Source organism: Pyrus communis, chromosome 5, assembly GCF_041283825.1.
Source record: "Pyrus communis isolate YQ-2024b chromosome 5, ASM4128382v1, whole genome shotgun sequence".
Lineage (NCBI taxonomy): Eukaryota > Viridiplantae > Streptophyta > Magnoliopsida > Rosales > Rosaceae > Pyrus > Pyrus communis.
This window is the reverse complement of record NC_142569.1, coordinates 24,655,229-24,679,089: the sequence shown is the minus strand read 5'-3', so window position 1 is coordinate 24,679,089 and position 23,861 is coordinate 24,655,229. Positions and strand designations below refer to the sequence as shown.

The 23,861-nt window shown below is 38.9% G+C and overlaps 2 non-coding genes across 2 annotated transcripts; both read left to right on the top strand.

Moving 5' to 3' along the window:
* Window positions 1–1,710: 1,710 nt before the first annotated feature.
* Window positions 1,711–1,821, top strand: LOC148697012 (small nucleolar RNA R71). The gene has a single exon (XR_015963239.1). It is a non-coding gene; the product is annotated as a small nucleolar RNA R71 (small nucleolar RNA).
* A 7,925-nt stretch (window positions 1,822–9,746) lies between these two features.
* Window positions 9,747–9,857, top strand: LOC148697011 (small nucleolar RNA R71). Its single transcript, XR_015963238.1, has one exon. It is a non-coding gene; the product is annotated as a small nucleolar RNA R71 (small nucleolar RNA).
* Window positions 9,858–23,861: the final 14,004 nt, after the last annotated feature.

The following is a 23,861-nucleotide window of genomic DNA, read 5'->3' as shown; positions in this document are numbered from 1 at the left end:
CGAAAATAAACCTTAACTTGACTCAAAAGACTCAAAGAAAACAGATTTTGATTCAAATAACAAGACTAAATGAAAGGGGGATTGTTTTTGACGAATTTAAAACTTAAAACAAAAACTTTGTAGAAAATACTTTGGAAAAACGAATTTAAGTGAAATAAATGGGTGAAAGGCTAGTTAGAGGGTCCTTCTCCACACATGATATATGCATACGAACCAATTTCCAGTTATTATTCCTTTAGACTATGAATCACAACGCCCCAAGTTAATTGCATCGCACAACTAACCATCAGATTTTCCTTTTTTCATTGAATTAGATGGAATACGCATCTAAACCAAATTATCTTTCTCAAGTTCCCTATATGAAACGCATGATAAAGATACATATCAAAAGTCATTAAGTTTTGTGAAAATCATAAACATTGACAAGGCATTCATCACTATGAAACGCATGAGACTCATACCAAGGATTTACTTAACACGATTGTGACTAGCAACCTCCACTACTTGTGAATATAAGTGAATAACTATTACGTGAAACCCCTGTATACTCTAGCATCAAATTCATGCATGCAAATTAAGTGTCGACCCCCAACCCACATACATAAACAAGTTTTAATAACTTAGATAAGCAAATCACATTCAGGCCTTGAGAAACAATAACTGGACGTAATCAATTCATATAAAACATATAATCATGGCTTCAAATTCACCTCTAACTAAAAAGAAGTTAGTTCCACATGTTCGCAAAACAAAGATAATTAAACTTAAACATTAAAAACAAAGATAGAATACACCTAGAAACACTCCAGGTGGCTCCTCCTTCCTTCCTTGCTGCCAACAATGGGGATTTGTGTGAATTTAGGGTCTTGAGGTGTGGTGGATGGTGTGGTGTAAATTTGTGGTAGAGAGTGGTGGTTTTTGAGTGTTGTGTGTTGAAGTATTATTCCTTCCTAATGCTAGAATATATTTAGTATAATGGCACAAGCAAGGGTGTCGAATCCTCAGGGACTAATTGGACCTATGTAATGACTTGTTTTGCAAGAACTCTATGAAATGAATCAAACTAAACAGAATAGGCAGATTTGTTGTTGTAACTTGAAAGCATAAGAAAATGAAGTAAACACAAATAAATGAATCAGCAACTAACAAAATGGGATAGTACCAATGGAAATGAAGCTAGGGATTCGGTTTCACCATTGCTCAAGGGTAGTGGCAGGTTTTGGTTGGAAATTTTGGAATTGATTGTTGTTCTTCCATGAAAGGTTGGGATGATCTCTCCAACTCGGGTTATATGTATTGGAATACATATCATTCCTTGGTCTTTGATTGTAAGAATTCATTAGGTTCACTTGCTCTTGAACATACTCGGGGTAAGCCTCCCTAGATGGACATTGGTGAGTAGGATGGCTTGGTATGTTGCAAATGGCACACACTTCATTTGCTTTTGGCACCATGTTGAGCACGGATTCAAGCTTCCTTTCTAGGTTAGCTACCTGCAACAAAAGCTCATGATTAGAACTTGTTTCATAGACTCCAACTTTCTTACCCCTCAAATCTTTGTGTTGAGCATTAGACCCCAACATCTCATAAATGTTATATGACTCTTGAGCATTCTTTTTCTTCAATGCTCCACCTGCTGCATTATCAACAGTTGATTGACAAGTTTGGGTTAGTCCATCATAGAAAATTTGCATTTGTAAGTGAAAAGGTAACCCATGGTGTGGACATTGTATCAAGAGGCCTTTAAAACGCTCCCAACACTCATTGAAAGGTTCTCCATCATCTTGTTTGAAGTTGAAGATTTGTCCCCTTAATGTGGCTGTCTTTTGAGTGGAAAAGAACTTCTCCAAGAACTTCTTAGCCACGACATCCCATGTAGTGAGGGAACCTGGTGTTAGAGTCATCAACCAACTCTTGGCCTTATCTTTCAAGGTGTAAGGAAACACTCTCATCCTCAAATTTGCTTCACTTACTCCCTGCAAAGGTAAACCACTCACAACATTGTAAAACTCTTTAATATGAGCTAAAGGGTCTTCATTAGGTAAGCCATAAAATGAAGGAAACATATGGAAATGTGAAGATTTGAGATCATAGTTTCTAGCTTCTGTGGGCAGCAAGATGCATGAAGGTGAATTTGGTATGATTGGTTGAGCAAAGTCCTCCAAAGCTCGAAGCTCATCTTCGTTGCCCGCCATCTCCTCTTCTCCTTCCCAATTAAATTGCTCAGATTCTTTACTTGTTGAACTAGGTGAATTCCCTTCCTCTTCTTCACGGATAATGGATGAACTTGATGGCACAAAGTTGTCCAAAGTGTGGCCCTTCAACCGTTCAATTCTTTGGCCTAACTCAACAAGTCTATTTGACATATACTACCTGGAACAAAGTAACACAAGTTTGAATGAAAATCAAGAATCTACCTACAATGAAAAGAACAAAGTTTAACTAGCAAACAACAATGAAATGAACAAATTTTAAATAGCAAACAAGCAATTACAAGGGACTGAAATCAGTCCCCGGCAACGGCGCCATTTTTGTTGAAGTATTATTCCTTCCTAATGCTAGAATATATTTAGTATAATGGCACAAGCAAGGGTGTCGAATCCTCAGGGACTAATTGGACTTGTTTTGCAAGAACTCTATGAAATGAATCAAACTAAACAGAATAGGCAGATTTGTTGTTGTAACTTGAAAGCATAAGAAAATGAAGTAAACACAAATAAATGAATCAACAACTAACAAAATGGGATAGTACCAATGGAAATGAAGCTAGGGATTCGGTTTCACCATTGCTCAACTAAGTCCATGTTTGTTAAGTTAGTTTATACTCATTCATCTACCTATTTCTTGAGTTTGTTTCACTTGGACATGATCAACCATATGATGTGTGGATTTGATCAAATGTCTCTAATCATGAACCTAGTTGTGATGTGCAACTTTGGTTCATAATCAAGAGTATGTAATGCACAAGAAACTTTCATAAAACCAAAGGGAATAACTCGGCAGGATGTTTGCTAAACATTCCCTTCATTCATTCACATATCTACCAAGATTATGCATGATGTGTGTTTTAATCTTGGCTACACAACTTAGTGATTAATTCAAATGATGATCAAACATTAAAATCAACACACTAAGTCACCATTAAATCAGAGAATGAAACAAGAAATAGATGGACAAACTGAGCATTATAACTTAATTACATGGCAAACTTTGCAAGGTTACATCGAATCCCTAGAGGAGGATTAGTTACAATTCATGTAAAATGCAACTAGTTCAATCCAAAAAACATCACAAAGACGCCAAATAAGGAATATATAAATGCATGCAAAATGAGACTTATCAAATACCCCCAAACCTGGTTTTTGCTAGTCCTCGAGCAAACTTAAAACTAAAACACACAAAACACAAACATTTAACTAAACCACTTTCGCTGGCTAAACGATTGCACTGAGCATGTGCAACAAGCCTTTGAACCCCTAGGTGTCCCTAGTTGGAGGAGATGTGTCTCCTGAGGGTTTACAGTGATGACACCCACAAACATCTACAAATACTGCAAACAATTTGGCTAATACATGCTTTAAACAAACTAATAAGAACCAATGAAGATTTTGTCATTCATTCAACTCAAAAGATTGCCACTTCAAAGAATCGTATCAATTGTAACGTATAAAGATATTTCTCCATATCTTACAACTTCAAAGTCACCATACCCAAATGTTTAAGATAGAATTCGCCTCAACTCTACTCCTCACAGCTTCCACTCAAGTTCTCACTCAGATCTTAAGGTTTAGTCTCTCAACAACATATATGAGTGAAATTATGTAAAGGGAATCAAAATTCTCACATATGAAATCTGAAATGGAAGCACAGTTTCTGAGTAGATCTCATGAAATGAATCAAATGCTAAGAATATAGAAATACACACACTTATCATCACCCATGAATACATCCTCAATGATCAGTTAGGTCTTCTTCAAGGTTGTAATGCAAGGCTTAGGGTATATGTTATGAAAGATTTGATATGAAATACTAGAGTTTGGGGCATACCAAAGTGTCTTTGAGGCTCTTCACTAGCATTTGTCTTCTTTTGTTTTTGGTGTCCAGGCCCTATGCTTTATAATGAGGCGATTTGGAATTTGTATCCACTTTGATCCTCTGTTTTTTTTTTTTTTTTTTTTTTTTGTAGAAACATTTTCAACATAGGTGCCCTCGGTACACGCCACAATCTTGCTCTATAACTCAATCTGCCCTTAGTCTTCATCACATCGGTATTCCCCAAACTATAAGGTATGGCTTGTAATGGGCTAGAATGGGTAGATTATGGTGTGGGTGATGAAAGAGTTAGGTTAAAGTGTTTGGCTGCAACAAGGGTGAATGGAGCACACAAATGGGTAGGATTTAAGCCTTTTAGTAGTTAAACATGCATAGCCTAACATCATCTCATTGAGTTCATTCATGAATGATACTAAAGACATGGTATCTGCAAAGGAGAATGATTCTTAGCATCCAAACGAAATAGAATTAATGAGATCATTTAAAGTGAAATTGAAAGAAAAAGATAGGAGTAGAAACTCTTTAAACCCTCTCAAAGAAACAATTAGGCTCAAAATAACTCACTAGGGTAGTCTCCACTATTCTTCTTCCAGAATTTGAGTATGGTACCTCCATGATCATAATTTCAAGATTTAAAGCTTTATACATGACAACAAGATGCAACACTTTTTCATAGCAACCCAATCGTTTGTTTTCAAACATAGCCCTCATATACATTCATATTAGTAAGCAAAACACCTTTAACCAAAACTAACACATAAAACAAACACAAAACACAAACCTTCCATCCCACACCCCCAAACCTAACCTAAGCATTGTCCTCGATGCTTAAAATTGTATGCAAAGTTAATAGGCAAAGAATATGGCATGGAAATAACATAAACACAAAATAAGGAAAGAACACAAACCACACTAGGTTGCCTCCTAGCAAGCGCTTTATTTAATGTCTAGGCAAGACATGGTAGCTTGTTCATGGTGTTGTAAACTTAAGAAAATCTACAACTTGATACACTGGCTCTTCCTCCACTTTCTCCAAGTACAGTTTCAATCGCTGCCCATTGACTTTAAAAAAGGTGTCATTCTTCATGTTCTCTATCTCCACAGCTCCGTGGGGAAATGTTTGTAACACTTTGAATGGTCCCACCCACCTAGACTTCAATTTACCTGGAAAAAGTCTCAAACGTGAGTCATACAAAAGTACTTTCATACCTTGGTGAAACTCCTTCCTTAGGATGGCCTTGTCATGATAGAGCTTAGTCCGTTCCTTGTAGATTTTGGCATTCTCATATGCCTCATTTCTAAGTTCTTCCAACTCATTAAGTTGGAGTTTCCTTGCTATTCCAGCATCCTTGTAATCAAAGTTGAACTTCTTGATGGCCCAATATGCACGGTGTTCAAGCTCCATTGGCAAATGACAAGCTTTCCCAAACACAAGGCGATAAGGACTCATGCCAATGGGGGTCTTGTATGCTGTTCTATATGCCCATAGTGCATCATTTAACCTCAATGACCAATCCTTCCTTGTAGGGCTCACAGTCTTCATCAAAATGTTCTTGATCTCCCTATTGCTAATTTCCACTTGTCCTGAGGTTTGAGGATGGTACGGGGTTGCCACTTTGTGGTTGATGTTGTACTTCTTCATCAAGGATTCAAAAGGTTTGTTGCAGAAATGGCTGCCACCATCACTAATAATAGCTTTTGGGGTTCCAAACCTACAAAAAATCACAACTTTAAGAAAATTCAACACAACCTTATGATCATTAGTTCTTGTAGCAATGGCTTCAACCCATTTGGATACGTAATCCACTGCCACTAATATGTATAAGTAGCCAAAAGAGGATGGAAATGGTCCCATGAAATCGATTCCCCAAACATCAAAGAGTTCCACCACCAAAATGTTGTTCAATGGCATCTCATTTCTTCGGCTAATGTTCCCCATTTTCTGGCACCTATCACACTTGGAGCAAAAATCAAAAGCATTTTTGAATAAAGTAGGCCTAAAGAAACCAGATTGTAAAACCTTTAGAGATGTCTTTTTGGCACCAAAATGGCCTCCATATGCCAATGTGTGGCTAAATGTTAGGATGCTTTGTTGCTCACTCTCTGGGACACATCTCCTAATGATTTGATCAGGGCAATATTTAAACAAATATGGTTCGTCCCAAACGTAGTGCTTTACCATGGCAAGGAACTTTTTTCTTTCCTGAAAAGAAAGGTCATTTCTCATTATACCACAAGCAAGATAATTAACAAAATCTGCATACCATGGTTCTTTTTCTTGAACAACAAGGAGTTGTTCATCTGGAAATGATTCATTTAGGGGCAAAGGTTGTCCAACTCCATGGTTTTCATTAAGCCTGGACAAATGGTCAGCCACAACATTATCACTGCCCTTCTTATCTCGAATTTCCAAGTCAAACTCTTGTAGTAAGAGTATCCATCTAATCAAGCGTGGTTTAGCATCCTTCTTTGTCATCAAGTACCTAAGGGCTGCATGATCAGAAAACACAATAACTTTAGATCCCACAAGATATGACCTAAACTTTTCTAAGGCAAAAACAACAGCAAGCAACTCCTTTTCAGTTGTGGAATAGTTGAGTTGAGCATCATGCAGAGTCCTGCTTGCATAGTAGATCACATGCGGAAGCTTGTTCACCCTTTGCCCTAAAACTGCACCAATAGCATAGTCAGAGGCATCACACATTAATTCAAAAGGTAACGACCAATCTGGTGCCATAATAATAGGGGTCGAGGTTAGTTCATATTTCAAAGTATTGAATGCATCCATACAAGCCTTATCAAAATGAAATACAACATCTTTAGCTAACAGATTGCATAATGGACGAGTGATCATTGAAAAGTTCTTAATGAAACGACGATAAAAACCCGCATGGCCCAAAAAACTTCTTACTCCCTTCACAGTGGTGGGGGCTACCATATTGGTGATGACGTCAATTTTGGCTTTGTCCACCTCCATTCCTTTGCTAGAGATTACATGTCCCAACACAATTCCTTGTTTCACCATAAATTGGCACTTTTCCCAATTGAGAACCAAATTTGTTTCCTGACATCTTTGAAGTACTAAAGAGAGATGGTTAAGACATTCATCAAAAGAGGAACCAAACACTGAGAAGTCATCCATAAATACCTCAATGAATCTTTCTACCATGTCAGAAAAGATGGCCAACATGCATCTTTGGAATGTTGCTGGAGCATTGCAGAGTCCAAAAGGCATTCTCCTATATGCAAATGTGCCAAAGGGGCAAGTAAAGGTTGTTTTCTCTTGATCCTCCAGAGCGATCGCAATTTGATTGTAACCTGAGTAACCATCAAGAAAACAATAGTGTGAGTAACCTACCAATCTTTCAAGCATTTGATCTATGAAAGGCATAGGAAAGTAATCTTTTCTAGTGCTAGAATTCAACTTCCTGTAATCGGTGCAAACACGCCAACTAGCTGTGGGCTTTGTGGGCACAAGCTCATTGTTTTCATTCCTCATCACAGTGATTCCCACCTTCTTAGGCACCACCTGAATAGCACTCACCCATTTGCTATCAGAAATGGGATATATGATCCCCACATCTAACAATTTCAACACCTCATTCCTAACAACCTCCTTCATGTGTGGATTGAGTCTTCTTTGTGGCTCACGGGTTGACTTTGCCCCTTCCTCCAAAAGAATCCTATGCATGCACATGGTAGGGCTTATTCCCTTGATATCTGCAATAGACCAACCAAAAACTGATTTGAACTCTTTTAACACCCTAATTAGTTTATCTTCTTCAATTGGGGTGAGGTCAGAAGCTATGATAACTGGAAGAGTTTCAAATTCAGCTAGATATACATATTTTAGATGTGGTGGAAGTGGTTTAAGTTCAAGCTTGGGTGCTTTAACAGTAGAAGGAGTTAGATGTGACATTGATGATTCTAAAGGCTCTAAAAGAGGTGAAACATTCAAAGGATATGGTGCCAATGCTTCCAAGGCAGCTACTTCTTCCATGAGTGCATCATCTTCATCAAACTCATCTTGAGATTGACTTAAAACAGTTTGTAATGGTTCATTAGATTGTGCCTGCAAGAACTTAGAGAAAACAAGTGAATCAAGCACATCAATGACATAACAATCAAGAGAGGAAGAAGGATGAGAAAGAGACTTAAACACTTTGAATTGAACTGTCTCTCCTAACACTGTCATAGTGAGGAGTCCATTTTGCACATCAATGATGGTTTTGGCCGTGGCCATGAAAGGTCTCCCAAGCAATATAGGCAACTCACGATCATGTATAGGAGCTTCTTCCATGTCCAACACTACAAAATCTGCAGGCAAGATTAGTTTATCAACTTGAACTAGAATATCTTCTACTATACCTCTTGGATATTTCACGGATCTGTCTGCAAGTTGTAATGAAATGGTGGTGGCTTTCAAATCTCCCAATCCTAGTTGAAGGTACACTGAATAAGGCATTAAGTTGATGCTAGCACCCAAATCAAGCATTGCCTTCTCTACTTTCTTGTCCCCTATGGTGATGTTGATAGAGAAACTTCCTGGATCCTTGAGCTTTGGTGGAAGTTTTCTTTGCAAAACTGCACTCACATTCTCAGACACCACAACCTTCTCATGTGGTCCATACTTCATTTTGTAGCTGTTTAACTCCTTGAAGAACTTCCCATATGCCGGCATGTTCCTAATGACATCAAGCAAAGGTAAATTAACATTCACTTTGCTTAGTATATCAAAAATCTCCTTAAATGACTTATCCTGCTTGCTCTTGGCAAGTCTTCCAGGGAATGGTATTGGTGGAGTGTATGGTTTCTCGGCCTTATGAAGATTTGGTGCTTCAAATGATGAAGTAGCATGGCTTGGTTCCTCATTTGGTTTCTCATTGTCTCCTTGAGTAACACCTGCATTCACATGATCATATTCATTAGTAACTTCATTGCCAACTCTATTATCAATAACCTTACCACTTCTAAGTGTAGTGATTGCTTTGGCTTGCTCTTGGTTCCTTTGGAGTATCACGGGTTGGCTTGGAAACTTCCCAACCTCTCTTTGGTTCAAGGCATCTGCAATCTGCCCCAATTGTGTCTCCATTTTGGTTAGGGCTGCTGAATGTTGTTGGAGAGTGCTATTTGTGGAATGTTGGAATTGCAAAGTGTTTTGGGCTAACAACTTAACCGTATCCTCAAGGGTAGTGGCAGGTTTTGGTTGGAAATTTTGGAATTGATTGTTGTTCTTCCATGAAAGGTTGGGATGATCTCTCCAACTCGGGTTATATGTATTGGAATACATATCATTCCTTGGTCTTTGATTGTAAGAATTCATTAGGTTCACTTGCTCTTGAACATACTCAGGGTAAGCCTCCCTAGATGGACATTGGTGAGTAGGATGGCTTGGTATGTTGCAAATGGCACACACTTCATTTGCTTTTGGCACCATGTTGAGCACGGATTCAAGCTTCCTTTCTAGGTTAGCTACCTGCAACAAAAGCTCATGATTAGAACTTGTTTCATAGACTCCAACTTTCTTACCCCTCAAATCTTTGTGTTGAGCATTAGACCCCAACATCTCATAAATGTTATATGACTCTTGAGCATTCTTTTTCTTCAATGCTCCACCTGCTGCATTATCAACAGTTGATTGACAAGTTTGGGTTAGTCCATCATAGAAAATTTGCATTTGTAAGTGAAAAGGTAACCCATGGTGTGGACATTGTATCAAGAGGCCTTTAAAACGCTCCCAACACTCATTGAAAGGTTCTCCATCATCTTGTTTGAAGTTGAAGATTTGTCCCCTTAATGTGGCTGTCTTTTGAGTGGAAAAGAACTTCTCCAAGAACTTCTTAGCCACGACATCCCATGTAGTGAGGGAACCTGGTGTTAGAGTCATCAACCAACTCTTGGCCTTATCTTTCAAGGTGTAAGGAAACACTCTCATCCTCAAATTTGCTTCACTTACTCCCTGCAAAGGTAAACCACTCACAACATTGTAAAACTCTTTAATATGAGCTAAAGGGTCTTCATTAGGTAAGCCATAAAATGAAGGAAACATATGGAAATGTGAAGATTTGAGATCATAGTTTCTAGCTTCTGTGGGCAGCAAGATGCATGAAGGTGAATTTGGTATGATTGGTTGAGCAAAGTCCTCCAAAGCTCGAAGCTCATCTTCGTTGCCCGCCATCTCCTCTTCTCCTTCCCAATTAAATTGCTCAGATTCTTTACTTGTTGAACTAGGTGAATTCCCTTCCTCTTCTGCACGGATAATGGATGAACTTGATGGCACAAAGTTGTCCAAAGTGTGGCCCTTCAACCGTTCAATTCTTTGGCCTAACTCAACAAGTCTATTTGACATATACTACCTGGAACAAAGTAACACAAGTTTGAATGAAAATCAAGAATCTACCTACAATGAAAAGAACAAAGTTTAACTAGCAAACAACAATGAAATGAACAAATTTTAAATAGCAAACAAGCAATTACAAGGGACTGAAATCAGTCCCCGGCAACGGCGCCATTTTTGTTGAAGTATTATTCCTTCCTAATGCTAGAATATATTTAGTATAATGGCACAAGCAAGGGTGTCGAATCCTCAGGGACTAATTGGACCTATGTAATGACTTGTTTTGCAAGAACTCTATGAAATGAATCAAACTAAACAGAATAGGCAGATTTGTTGTTGTAACTTGAAAGCATAAGAAAATGAAGTAAACACAAATAAATGAATCAACAACTAACAAAATGGGATAGTACCAATGGAAATGAAGCTAGGGATTCGGTTTCACCATTGCTCAACTAAGTCCATGTTTGTTAAGTTAGTTTATACTCATTCATCTACCTATTTCTTGAGTTTGTTTCACTTGGACATGATCAACCATATGATGTGTGGATTTGATCAAATGTCTCTAATCATGAACCTAGTTGTGATGTGCAACTTTGGTTCATAATCAAGAGTATGTAATGCACAAGAAACTTTCATAAAACCAAAGGGAATAACTCGGCAGGATGTTTGCTAAACATTCCCTTCATTCATTCACATATCTACCAAGATTATGCATGATGTGTGTTTTAATCTTGGCTACACAACTTAGTGATTAATTCAAATGATGATCAAACATTAAAATCAACACACTAAGTCACCATTAAATCAGAGAATGAAACAAGAAATAGATGGACAAACTGAGCATTATAACTTAATTACATGGCAAACTTTGCAAGGTTACATCGAATCCCTATAGGAGGATTAGTTACAATTCATGTTTACAAAAGATTTAACATGAAAATATAAAACATGAATGAACATAGAATTAATAAGAAGAAACCCTTGAAGCAAAACTGATGTTGAATTCCTTGAAGAGTGCCTTCGGTGTTGGTTTTCCAAATGTGGTGCGGATGAAGGTAGATTGGTTATGGTTGAATGGTTTCTGCCCTTGGGACAGAAATGGACAGAAAATGGAGTGGGAATGCAGCGGCTATGTGTGTGAATAATGGAATGAACCAACCGAACCCCATGAAGTGAGTTTGCACGGTTTTTATAGAGAGGAAATGTCACTGCCATCATTAAGAATGGAGCTGGAATTTCACAAGTCAGATGGCAGTGCATAAGTGAGCTGGAATGAGTGGGTTTCTGAGGTGGTGGATGCACGGCACTAGGGAAATATGCATGTATTTGGCTATTTTAATTGAACATGCATGTGTGTTTGCTGCAAAGCTGAAATGGACAACCTGGAATTGGTTGTTCAAATCTGGAAAAGAATATGAAAGTGCACGGCAAAGACAAGAAGGAGCTGGAATCGCATGAAATGGTGGGATGAGTGGATTTCTGGAGTGATGGATGCAAAGCATGGACATAATTTGCAGGTATGTGGTCTATTTAATCCAAGATACATGTGCAATGTCTGCCACAAGGGAGTGGACATCTACAAATGGGAATGGAAGTGCACGGTATGGGCATGAGGGAGTTGAAATCACATGGAGTGATGGGATGAATGGATTTCTGGAATGATGGGTGCAAGGAATGGACATGATCTGCAGGGGTGTGGTTTATTTAATCAAGATGCATGTGGATTTCTGCAAAGATGAAATGGAGAAAGGTAATGGAATGCACGGTCAGGTTGTGGACATGCATGTGAATGCATGTTTTGATGTTTTACAAGTGCATAATCTGACTTGGAACCACATGGGATTTGCATGACATGATTGTGTTTGTTGGTGGAAATATGGCTGAATGTTTTAGTTAATGGGAATGGGTGTTTTTGGTGCAAAATGGAGCTGGACAAAGCAAGGGAATACACGGCACAAGTTATGTGGAATAACAAGGTGTCCGCATGTTTTTGCCTTGTTTAGAACCACCCAATGTGGCCGAATTGCACCACTTAACACTTCCACATCATTTCCTGAAATTCCAGCAGTCAAAAGTTTCCTAGGTTCTTCATTTGGACTTCAATTTAACTCCCTCGAATCTTCTCCACGTTTGGAATAATGCTCAGCAACCAAAAGGAATGGTTTTTACTTCATTTGCCTTCCCTTTGATCCTAAAACACACTTGACTGCACACTAACACCAAATAATGTAAAATGCAACTAGTTCAATCCAAAAAACATCACAAAGACGCCAAATAAGGAATATATAAATGCATGCAAAATGAGACTTATCATTGTGGCATCATGTATTTATAGGGTGAAGGGGAGGCACGAATTTGGGCTGAAAAGGAGAGGAATTAGGACTCCAAATCACCAAAGAACAAGGATACTTTCAATTAGATTCCAAGGAGGACAAGGAATGGTCCTTGTGGCAGATTCTAGAACTTCTAGAAGGGTTACATGTGGCATAAACTTAATGCACGAAAATAGGGCTTCTAGAACTTGATATTTAGGTGATTTAATGTGAAAAGTAGTCATCTTTGAAGTTGGAATTAAGGTAGGAAAAGATTAGGATAGGATAAGATAAGGTTGGATAAGGTTTGGATAAGGTTTGGATAAGACAAGGAAATTTGGATAAGGTTCCTTATTTCTTGCTCTTTCCTTATCTTCTTTGCATTTGGACTTCTTTCTCCAGATTTTTAGCCTTTCCTAGCATCTCTTGACTTCAATTTCGTCCATCCACATTGCTCCATAGTTAAGCTATCCAATCCATGCCCAAAACTGCTCCAAATAGCCTCAAAATGCACTTTCTTGCTCCTTTTGCCATTAGGACCTAAAAACATACGAAAATAGCTTAAAAGACTAAAATAGATAGTAATTAAGTAACTAAATGCAAGGAAACAACATAACTAAGTAGCATAAATATGCTCGTATCATTCACGTAAAGGACTTTTGGAGAATGTTTTGAATTGTGTATGCGCTGTCCCATCCAATTCATTAACTTAAGGAAAACTTGAAGGTTAATTTAAGCGGACCTAATTAAAATCAATCACTTCCCCATCGAATTCCATTGTTAAAGTGCCTTTAAACACGTCTATCTTAGTTCGGGCCGTCTTCATGAATGGCCTCCCAAGAAGAATCGGCAAGGATGGAGCATGGGTGGTTTCCTCCATTTCAAGGACATAGAAATCCGCCGGGAAGATCAAATTATTCACCTGCACTAAGACATCTTCCAATACGCCCTTTGGATAGGCATTAGATCTATCGGCCAACTGAATAATCACACCATCATTTTTCAATTCACCAAGGTTCATTGAAGCATAAATAGAGTATGGCATGACGTTAATTGAAGCTCCTAAGTCTAACATAGCATGTTCGAACTTAGTTTGACCAATAATACAAGGGATTGTAAAGCTACCTGGATCTTTGCACTTTGGTGGTAACTTTCTTTGTAAAACAGCGGAAACGTTCTCACTTACCCTTACTACCTCTTTATGTGACGCCCTCTTCCTTGTAGTGCACAATTCCTTCAAGAACTTAGCGTATTTGGGCACTTGCTTTATGGCATCTAGGAGCGGGATATTGACTTGAACTTTCCTAAACGTCTCAAGAATGTCCTTCTCATGCTCCTCCTTCTTTGTTTGCCTAAACCTGCTAGGAAAGGGCACGTTTAGTGGAATAGAACTTGACAAAGTCGAATTTGGACTTACCTTAGGCATGTTGGACAGTTTTGGCACAATAGGGGGCTGCGGCAAAGTTTCTTTCACCCTTGCCATGGCCTTCTTTGCTTGTTCCTCCTCTTCTTACAGCAACATGTCCTCTTCTTGACTTGTTTTGGACGACATTGGGGTGGTTCCGACCTCCTTACCACTTCTCAACATGATTGCCTTGGCAGATTCGAACCCTCCCTTTGGATTGACAATGGTTGAGCTAGGGAGCTTGCCTTTGTCTCGGAATTGTCCTACAAACTCCGCAATCTGCCCAATTTGTTTCTCCAAGTGATCCACCCTTTTGTCTTGGTTTTGCATGGCTTTGGTTTGATTCTCTTGCCCCTGAGACAAATTGGTAAGTAACTTAAGAAGTGTTTCATTGTCCAACGACGTACCTTGATTGTTTTGGGCAGGTTGTGCTTGGTTTGAATTGGGGCCGAATGGCTTGGTGTAGAACCCCGGGGGTTGTTGTCTAAAGCCTCCTTGTTGTTGAGGTTGTTGAGGCTCCCTCCACTTGAAGTTTGGATGGTCTTTCCAACCTGGATTGTATGTGTTGGAATATGGATCATTCCTTGGTTGATTGTGGCTCGGAAATCCAATGGCATTTGCACTCTCCCATCCCCCATTCTCAATCAATTGAGGGCATCTTTCCGAAGGGTGTCCTTGGATAGAACATACACCACATACAATCGGTCCTTGTATCTTCATTCCTTTAGCCATCTGAGACATAATAGAAGTAAGATTAGCTAACTGAGATTGAATATCGGATTGAGAACTTACCTCATTCAAGTGTTGCCGTGGGGGGTCCCTTTGCCCAAGTCCTTCATATTGTTGTGCATTTAGAGCACGGTTTGCAATTAGGGTCTTGGCTGCCATAGGAGTTTTGTCCACCAATGCACCTCCCGCCGAAGCATCGAGCATTTGCCTTTCAATGGGAAGAAGGCCCTCATAGAAATATTGAAGGAGAAGCTCCTCCTTCATTTGATGTTGAGGACATGATGCAACAAGGGCTTTAAAACGCTCGTAGTATGCCGGAAAAGATTCTCCTTGACTTTGTTGGATTCCGCTAATTTTCTTCCTCAAGAGAATGACTCTTGAAGTAGGGAAGAACTTCTCCAAGAACGCTCTCTTCATGCTCTCCCAAGAAGTAACGGTCCCGGGTGCCAATTCATAAAGCCAATCCTTAGCCTTTTCCACAAGAGAGAATGGAAAAGCTTTCATCATTAGAATGTTCCCATCGACATTTATGGGTGTCATGCTCGAACAAACAACCTCGAACTCCTTGAGATGCTTGTTGGGATCTTCCATGGAAAGCCCATGGTATTTCGGAATGTGGTGCAACAAGCTTGACTTCAACTCGAATTCATTGGTCTTGCCTTGGGCAGCCGCGGGGTATTGAATGCATAATGGTGCGGCATTGGCCAACCCCGAGGCCGAAAGCTCTTTAATGGTCCGATTGTCCGCTGCCATAACTTCTTCTTCCACACTTTCAAACTCAGATTCGGCCTCTGAACTTGAACTAGGTTCACTAGGTTCACTAGGTTCGGGATGCCTCCTCTTTCTTCTCAAATCACGTTCAAAATCGTCATTAAAGTCCAAGATATGTGCATGCACAGTTTGAGAACTCCGCGTCATGCACTAGTACCTAAACAAAACAAAATAAGAAACTAGGTAAATTACACTAAAAACATACGGCAAAAACACAAGGGATTAGCAATTTTGCTAATCCCCGGCAACGGCGCCAAAATTTGATGCGAAAATAGTTAAGCACACAAATTAACCCTCTTGTTGTCAAATTGTAGTAAGGATGCAAGTAGGGATCGTTCTAGACCGGGGATTAGGAGGGCTTGCTAAAACCTCTAAATTGACTCAAAAACATAAAAACAAAGTTAAAAACGTTCACAAAGACTCAAAGGACTCAAAACAAGTTCAAAAGACTCAAAACTGCCTAAAAACACTAACTAGGCAGTTTCTGACCTTAAACCCAATGTTGGACGAATTTAAGATTATGGCTTGATTCAAAACACTTTTAAAACATAAACTAAACAGATTCTAAGCACCAACGAACAAGAAAGTAAAGGGGGGTTTTGATTTGACGAAAAGTGAATTAACAAAACAAGTTAATAAACTAGGCAGATTGTATAAACGGATTTGAGAAACAAGATGATGGATGGATTAGTTAGAGGTCCATTCTCCACACATGACACATTTATATATGAATCGATTCTCCAATTGCTTTTCATTAACTATGATGCTCAACACCCCAAGTTAACCGTGATGCACTAATTAACTCTCAAATTTTCCTTATGTTATTGAATTGGATGATGCATGCGACAATTCAAATCATTCTCCAATGGTTCTCAACATGAATGCATAGAAGAGATACAATGAGAGATCATTATGCTCTATGAAAATTATAAGTGTTGACGAGGCAATTGTAACTATGAATGCATGATACTCTTGCCAAGAATTCAATTAACGCGGTTGTGACTAGCAACCTTCACTACTCATGTTTATAAACTTGTGATGATTAGGTGAAACTCGTTTATAAACTAGCATCGAGTTTATGCATGAAGATTAAGTATGCATCCCTAATCAACATACAAAAACAAGTTTTTAATAAACATGATAATTGAATTGCAATCACAACTTAACAAATCACAATTGGAAGAAATCAATTCATATTTCAAACATGTTCATGGCTTCAAACTTTCCCCTAACTAATTAGGGGTTTAGCCACTCATGATTACAACAAACTTAGAGAGTAATAACAAAGTAAACATTGAAATCAAGGAAAGGAAGTACACCTAAAAATTCCAACAACTCAAACTTGAATTGTATGAACGTTTAGGCCTCTTCTCCTCCTCTTTGTTGTTGCGGCACAAGGGGTTTTGGTGAGTTTTGGGGGTTATGGATGAAGTAGAATGATGTGTTTAGGGTAGGGATGGATGTAGGGGAAGGCAAGGAGTGTTTTTGGGCAGAAAATATGAAGAATGGTGAAGTATGGTTGTGTTAGAGAGAGGGAATGAATTTCTGGCGTGAATGAATGTGTCTTAGAGGTGGTGAATGCATGGGTTTTTATAGGGGAAATGGGAGAATATGTGGCTGATTGTTTAAGAGTGCATTGATAGGAGCATATTCATGCGACTTAAATGGCTTGTTCTCGTGCATTTACGTTATGTTTCTTTAGTTATTTTAGTACTTTAAGCTATTTTCGTGTGTTTGTAGGTCCAAAGGGCTAAAGGAGCAAAAAGATGCATTTTGGAGACTTTTGGAGCACTTTTGGGCTAAGGATGGATAGCTTATGCTTCGAGCCAAAGTGTTGGACGAAATTGAAGACCTAATTGAAGACCAAAGTGTTGGAACCTTGTTCCCTTTAGTTTTAGGACATTTAAACCTTTCCTATATCTTTAGCCGTGCATAACATTCCAACATTCCACTCCTTCATTTCAGCCACACTCCCACATATCATTACTTATCATCACCACTTATCATATCATTCACTTATCATATCATTCACTTATCATATCATTCACTTATCTTATCATTCACTTATCATATCATTCACTTAATTAATTAACCCACATGCACCCTTTATTCTTTCATCATTCCAGCCACTCCACATCCCTCACCAAGAAATCATTCAACACATGCATCCATAATCATTCCTACACATGTGCCGTGCATCTCCACAATCCCATTCATCAACACATGCATTCACATGCATTTCCAACCCACATGTCCCTTTAAATATATTCAACCTAGCTGTCATTCCGCTTCATTGCACATGCATTCCCTTCATAAATAATTCACATGCATTCATCATCATTCCCCCTTTAATCCACATGCTCTCCCATTTCAGATTACATTATCATTCACCATAGAAAAAACACCATCATTGTCGTGGCTTACATGCATCCCATCCTTTACCATTTCAGCCACATGCATTCATACAAAGCTTTAATCCACATGCATTTCCACCTAGCTTTCCACCTCACAACCACCAGAAATCAACCAAAACCGTGCATTCCCTTTCATTTCTGTCAAAGCACATGCACTCCCACCCTTTAATCACATGCATAAATCAGCCACATGCATCTCCCATCACCATTTCAGATTTCCACCCACCTCCTAGCTGTCATGTTCCCTCTTATTTACCTATAAATAAGCATGCATTTCAGCCACAATGGATTCATTCTCATTCACTCATTCATACACTCTTCCATATTCACTCATCCATTGCAGAAATGTAGACCATCAAACCATCTTTGTGCCGTGACTCTCCCTTACAATCCAAACACCATCCTTCCATTTCCACCACTCCTCTTCCATTTTCACCACTCCCCAAACCATTCACACCATCAAACTATCCTTAGACCTTGTGCTACAACGAAGAGGAAGATAAGAGGGCTTAAACGTTCATACAATTCAAGTTTGAGTTGTTGGAATGTTTAGGTGTTTCTTTGATTTCAATGTTTAATTTCAATACTCTTTGTTTTGTACGAATGAGGAATGGAAGAGAAGAGGGCCTAAACGTTCATACAATTCAAGTTTGAGTTGTTGGAATGTTTAGGTGTTTCTTTGATTCTCTTTGTTTTGTACGTATGAGGAACTAAACCCCTCTTGGCTAGGGGGGAATTCGAAATATATGTTTATGCTTGCATTTTGATTTGATTACTTCTAATTGCGTTTCATAAGTTGTGGATTCAATTTGTTTAACCGTTTGATTGATAACTTATTTATGTATGTTTATTGAGAATGCACACTTAATTTTCATGCATGAATATGACGCTAGAATATAAGTGAGTTTCACCTAATAGTTACGAACTTATATTCATTAGTAGTGGAGGTTGCTTATAAACAATCGCGTTAAACGAATTCTTGGCATAAGTTTCATGCGTATTCCATAGTAACGAATGCCTCGTCAACACTTATAGTTTTCATAATGCTTAATGATCTTTGATTGTATCTTTATTGTGCTTTTCACGTAACGGACTTTTGGAGAATGTGGTGAATTGCGTTACGCTAACCCATCCAATTCATTAACTTAAGGAGAACTTGACGGTTAATTTAAGCGGACCTAATTAACTTGGAGCGTTGAGAATTAATGGTTTATTGAAATGCAATTGGAAATCTTTTTATTATGCAAGTGTAACATGTGTGGAGATGAACCCCGTAGCTAACTTTCCATCCATTCAATTCCATCAATTTGTTCTTTCTTTTCTTGTTTCTGTTTTCATGTTTAATTTAACTTGTTGTTCAATTATGTTAAACATGTGGAACTAATTTCTTCTTAGTTAGAGGCGAATTTGAAGCCATGGACATATGTTGGTTATGATTTGATTTACTCCAGTTATGAATTCATGAACTTTAGATGTGGTTTACTTTTCTGTTTTGATTAAGAACTTGTTTATGTATGTGGGTTGAGGGTCGACACTTAATTTGCATGCCTAAACTTGATGCTAGGATATAAGGGAATTTCACCTAATCGTTATGAACTTATATTCATGAGTAGTAAAAATCGCTAGTCACGATTGTGTTTAGTAAACCCTAGGCTGGATTAACATGCGTATTCCATAGTTATGAATGCCTAGTCGATGTTTATGATTTCCGTTGAACTTAATGATCTTTGTTGAATGTCTCTATCATGCGTATTCCATGTTATGGACTTTGATTAGGAATAATTTGGTTGTAATGCGTATCCCATTCAATCCAATGAATCTAGGGAAATCTGAAGGTTAATTTAAGCGTACCTAATTAACTTGGAGCATTGTCATTCATCGTTTGTTGAAGTCATAATTGGGAGTCAAATTATATGCTTATGTTCATGTGTGGATAAGGAACCCTCTAACTAGTTTTTCATCATTCTATTCCATCAATTTCGTTTGTACAATCTGTTTTGTTTCCAAGTTTCTGTTTTAGTTTTAAATTCGTCAAAACCAATCCCCCATTTATTTTAAAGTGTTAGAAATACATTTAGTTTGTGTTTATAAGTGTTTTGATTCATTTTGTTTCCCAAATTCGTCCAAAGTACTCAAGGTGCTCAAAACTGCCCAGAAAGTGTTTTTAAGGCAGTTTCGAGTGCTTTGGGTACTGTTTGAGTCTTTTGATTTGTTTTAGAGTTTTAAAGTTTAGTTTTACATTCTTTGAGTCTAGTTTAGTGTTTTAAACTTTATTTTACGTTTTTGAGTCAGTTTCCAAGTGATTAACAATCCCTCCTAATCCCCGGTCCAGAACGATCCCTACTTATACATATACTACAATTTGACGAAAAGAGGGTTTAATTTGTGTGCGTATAAATCTCGCATCATGCATGTGGGTGAATGTGTGGCTGCATGGTTGAATGATTAAAGGGTACATGTGGGTTGGAAATGCATGTGGAAGTGTGGCTGCAATGGTAAAGGATGGGAGTGCATGTGATGAATGTTTAAGAGTACATGTGGCTGATTTAAAGAATGGGAAAGCATGTGAATTAAAGCTAGGGTGAATGATGATGAATGCATGTGGATTAAAGAGTGAATGGTGGAAGTGAATGTGCTGAAATGATGGAATGGGGCTGCAAGGTTAAAGGGCTAGGGTTTAAGTGCATAGAATGGGCCTAAAATAGGGTGGTTTGCATGGCAAGGGAAGGGGAAAAGGGATAAGCCATGGCAAGGTTATGTAATTGGGCTAGGGCCATTGTTTTGTGTCCTAAAGTGCCTCAATTTCGTCCAACACCTTGGCTCCAAACATAAGCTATCCATTCCAAGCCCAATTTTGCTCCAAAATGCTCCAAAATGCACCTTTTTGCTTCCTTAGCCATATGAACCTAGAAACACACGAAAATGGCATAAAGGACTAAAATAACTAAAGAAACACAACGTAAATGCATGAGAACAAGCCAATTAAGTCGCATAAATATACTCCTATCAACGCACCCACACAAGCACCTCCACAATCTGCCCAAACAAGTTCAGGTACGTCCCTAGACAATGATACACTTCTTAAGTTACTAACTAATTTGTCTCAGGGGCAAGAAAATCAAGCCAAAGCCATGCAAAACCAAGATAAGAGGGTGGAGCAATTGGAGAAACAAATTGGGCAGATTGCAGATTTTGTAGGGAAGTTTCGTGAGCAAGGCCAACTTCCTAGTTCTACCATTCCAAACCCCAAGGGAGGCTTCGAAAGTGCAAAGGCCATACTCTTGAGAAGTGGAAAAGAAGTCGGGGCAGGTCCTACACCATCACCATCAGGTCCTAACGAGGACGAAAAACTGAGAATTGAAGAGGAGGAATTAAGCCAACCCACGGCAAAGGTGGAAACACCTTTGCCGCAAGCTTTTATTGATCCAAAAATGTCCAATTCGGCCAAAAAGGGTAAGAATGTGTCAAATTCGGTTCCTACTAATGTTTTTCCTCCGAATGTGCTTTTTCCGAGTAGGTTTATGCAAACGAAGAAAGAAGAAGCCGAGAAGGACATACTTGAAACATTTCGGAAAGTTCAAGTAAACATACCCCTTTTGGATGCAATCAAGCAAGTCCCGAGGTACGCCAAGTTCTTAAAGGAGCTTTGCACCACTAGGAAGAGGATGTCGACCAAAGAAGTGGTAAAGGTGGGTGAAAATGTCTCCGCCATCTTGCAACGCAAACTACCCCCCAAATGCAAAGATCCGGGTAGTTTTACCATTCCTTGTGTGATAGGTAACACTCGTTTCGAATCTGCCATGTTAGACCTAGGTGATTCTATAAATGTCATGCCATATTCAATTTATGCATCTATGAACCTAGGAGTATTGAAAAATGATGGTGTAATCATACAATTGGCCGATAGATCTAATGCCTATCCAAAGGGAGTTTTGGAAGATGTGTTAGTGCAGGTAAATCATTTAATCTTTCCGGCGGACTTCTATGTGCTCGAGATGGATGAATCTGACCATGCCCCTTCATTGCCAATCCTCCTTGGACGGCCATTCATGAAGACGGCTTGAACGAAGATTGATGTGTTTAATGGAACTTTGTCCATGGAATTTTATGGGGAAGTTGTGAATTTTAGTCTTTCTGATTCTATTAAGTATCCTAGTGAGGATTATTCATGTTTCTCCATTGATATAATTGACTCTTTGGCGCAGGGATACCTTGAAGATTTGAACGCCGATGCGCTTGAAAACGTCATTACAAGAAGCATGGAACTCAAAACCAAGGGAGGGGGATTGTTACTAGGCCACGGCATACACACTCCATTGCATGCCGTGCATCCTAGTGAAGAGTGTATCGAGTTGGTTGCTGCCCTTGAGTCATTGCCTAAGCACGAGGGTAAGTTTTCTAACTTTGAGTCAATTCCCATTTCGACTAACAAGTTGCTTCCATCCATAGTTCAGGCACCTACCCTTGATCTCAAACCACTACCTAGCCATTTGAAGTACATTTTCTTGGGGGAAGAGGAGACCTTACCTGCCATTATTTCTTCATCACTCACGGCACAAGAAGAAGAGAAATTAGTGCGTGTTTTGAAGGAGTTCAAATCTGCCCTAGGGTGGACCTTGGCCGATATAAAAGGTATTAGTCCCGCCACATGTATGCATCACATATTTCTTGAGGAGGGGGCCAAACCAACTAGAGAGGCTCAACGCCGTCTCAACCCTCCGATGATGGAAGTAGTGAAGAAGGAGATAATCAAACTCCTTGATTGTGGAGTGATTTACCCCATCTCCGATAGCCGTTGGGTTTCACCTATCCAATGTGTTCCCAAGAAATCTGGAGTGACGGTTGTGGAGAATGCGGAGAATGAGCTGGTGCCCACCCGAATCCAAGCTGGTTGGCGTGTATGCACTGATTATAGGAAGATAAACGCCACCACAAGGAAGAACCACTTCCCATTGCCGTTCCTAGATCAAATGCTTGAGAGGTTAGCGGGTCATTTATTTTATTGTTTTCTTGATGGATATTTTGGTTATAATCAAATTGTTATTGCCCCGGATGATCAAGAAAAGACCACTTTTACTTGTCCCTTTGGAACGTTTGCATATCGACGCATGCCATTCGGCTTGTGCAATGCTCCTGCCATGTTCCAAAGGTGTATGGTTAGCATATTTTCTGATTATGTTGAAAAGATTATTGAAATATTCATGGATGACTTTAGTGTGTTTGGGGATTCTTTTGATCATTGTTTACATAATCTGACCTTAATTTTGAAGCGTTGTGTTGAAACAAATCTTGTGCTTAATTGGGAAAAATGTCACTTCATGGTTAAGCAAGGTATTGTTCTAGGACATATTATTTCTGAAAAAGGCATTGAAGTAGATAAATCTAAGGTAGACCTTGTTCTTCAATTACCCTCTCCAACTTCGGTTAGAGAGATTCGTTCGTTTCTTGGTCATGCAGGTTTTTATAGGCGGTTCATAAAGGATTTCTCCAAGATTGCGCAGCAGGCTTCAAAAAGAGGTGATTTTCGAGTTCAACGAGGCGTGTGAGAAAGCATTCAACCACCTCAAGGACCTCCTCACCATGGCACCAATCATCACTCCACCAGATTGGTCCATTCCTTTTGAGTTGATGTGTGATGCATCGGATTATGCCCTTGGAGCTGTTTTGGGCCAAGGGAAAAACAAACAGCCACATGTTATTTATTATGCTTCACGCACTTTAAATGATGCTCAATTGAATTATTCTACAACCGAAAAAGAACTTTTGGCGGTTGTATTTGTATTAGATAAGTTTAGATCATATTTAATTGGTACTAAAGTAATTGTTTTCACTGACCATGC